This window comes from Pelodiscus sinensis, chromosome 3 (genome assembly GCF_049634645.1).
Source record: "Pelodiscus sinensis isolate JC-2024 chromosome 3, ASM4963464v1, whole genome shotgun sequence".
NCBI lineage: Eukaryota > Metazoa > Chordata > Testudines > Trionychidae > Pelodiscus > Pelodiscus sinensis.
In genome coordinates, this window is record NC_134713.1 from 61622083 (window position 1) to 61624677 (window position 2595).

A 2595-nucleotide genomic window follows, 5' to 3' on the forward strand; every position below is an offset into this window, starting at 1 on the left:
GTTGGTGAGATTGATTTTCATAACCTCTCACCTCTGTTAGGTGGGGTGCTAGTTGTGGCACAGGTAAAGCTGGGGTGTCTAAGGGGATTGCTTGTGAGATTTCTTGCTGGCCAGAGTGGTAGCTGAAGTGCCCTATGTGACTGGTTTGGTGCCTTATAGAGGGGGATCCTCCATCTTAGGTTGTGAATAGCTCTGGTTCTAAGCAATTCACTCTGATTTGACCCTTGCAACAGTGCCCCCAGACCTCTGTTACATTATACTAGGTATCACAGCAATCGCATGGTAGGTCACAGTCAAGAGCTTATTATTTATGATTTGATAGCACACAAAGTTTTTGCTTCACAGGAGAGAAAGAAAGAGATGATTTCTGCCCAATGTAATAACTTATGGTACAAACTATTACAGCTAATATTTATTATAAGGATATGTCGTGTGGTTTGATTTATTTTAGATCCAAGGGAAACCAGTACGCTCCAGGGCTACTTTACCACTTTCTTACTTATTGCAAACTTTAAGCTGTTAATACAGTTACAAGCCTTAAAAGCAATTGCTATACAAGCTAAACCTTAAATGCTATAAATTCTAAAGCAAATAATACAGCACAAAGTAATGCAAAAGCAGTTACTAAAAGATCTACTATATATAATAATAAACCCTAATTCACTTTCACTTCACCTGTATGCTACCTACAGTGCCAGACAGGAGGCTGTGGTTCCATCTTTTCCCACCCATAGGAACGCCACCACTGACGTAGCCTAATCACTTTTAGTTACATCGAGCAGGACATGTGGGTCAATCCTGACCGTTCCCTCCCACCGATTGTTCTTACTAAACCCAATTTATAGCAGAGAGAGACTTGGTCATTCTAATAATATTTACCAATTGATTATGTATTGCGCAGGATACGTAAATTACCCAATGCCCTATTTGGGGTACATCCTGCTACTCGTGATGTTGCTGCTATGTGCACAGTTAACAGTTTCGTGGCTGCATCTGTACTTTTTGCTTATCAGAAACAAGTACCAGTACAAGGCCGCTTGTTCTGTGTTCTTGAGGTGGTCTAGTGTACCAGGCTTAATCTGCATTGTTATGCAAAACATTTCCTGACTCTCACTGTTTTCTTGATTAACCCAGCCTTGCCTGCGTGCTTTGTTACACCAGACTTGAGACAGGCCAGAAATCCACACTTTGGACAAGACAGGCATCACCATTTATTGCCATGGCAGAGTAGTGCAGGGTCCCCTACACTCCCCTCTTCAACCAGGTTGAGTCTACAGCGATAAAACATTTGGTCAGGAATGTACCAACTTAACTTCTCTTTAGTATGAGCCACATGAGAAACCACTTGCCATATAGCGACAGAAGTCCGCCATAAAAGTATCAACTGCTATAAGCATACATAATAATACTATCAGGTGGGTTAAAACATTTAAGTTTACTAGCTGTGAGTAAATATCCTGCAAATATATAATACCAATATTGCCCTGCTACCTATGCTATATATGCAACCAGCTTAAGCAACTACTTCTAATGGTATATAATAGTAACAGATGCCTGTCTTTCTTTGAGGAAGGTGGCCCCATATGTGATAATGGCCTGCTGCAACTGGCCTATTTCGTTGTTCATAGCATCCTGCTTAAGGCCAAGAATGGTTGTCTAGTTTACAATACCACTCCTGTTTACTAGCCCATTCTGGGGTTACAGGAGAGAGGACAGGCGTTGTTTCCCCTTATTGCCCCTCTGTGTACAATAAGAATGGAGGCACTCCCCTCCCTTGTAGTTTATCTAATATTCATGTTCCATACCACTTTGCTTAGCTGCCTAGTCTTTAATATATTACTTTTACTAACTTAAACCATTACCATACTAAGCGGTTACCATTCACAGGAATTTAAGTTTCCTGTGCCTGCACCTTTTTTTACAGATGTTCTTGCTCATTTCTCTTTGCCTTCAGTTACCCCAATACTTCCCTCTACTTTTGTTTCATAAGCAGACCAAGTTTTATTTCCAACTACCACTTCAGCATACTCAAAGGGTTTTTCTTTTCCAAAACAAAATCATATGCATTATACATTGTTACAGGGTTACTTTATAAACGTTAAATTTATCCCAGGATTAAACAATAACATTAGCATAATTTTCTTACAATTGGATGTTTTCTATGCCTTTAAAAAATTATCTTTGAGGCCAGTGTGTTCTGTGTCTTTCATCATGCATGTAAGCAGATCCCTCTTGTACTGCCACTTGTATTTACACAGACAGTTTTTGTCTCGTTCTGATATTCAAAACTATCAGCAGCTTAGTCTCTGACGTAAAAGAGACACAAACTTTAGAGTTCTTCTTGCTGTTTACTTTAAAGTTCTGCTTGTTTGCTATTTTCCAAAAACAAGAAATCCTGAATCTCTTCCTTTAGTCTTTCCCCGTTATTCTGATTCTGGCTGCCTCTTTTAACAGCCATATCTTGGTCTATAAAAATATTGTACATTGAGACACCTTAAGGGTTAAATGTTAGATTAAAAAAGTTAAGCAACACTAGTTACCAATATCTGGCAAAAGTGTCTTGTAAGATTTGCAACTCCAAATGAAATGGCATTA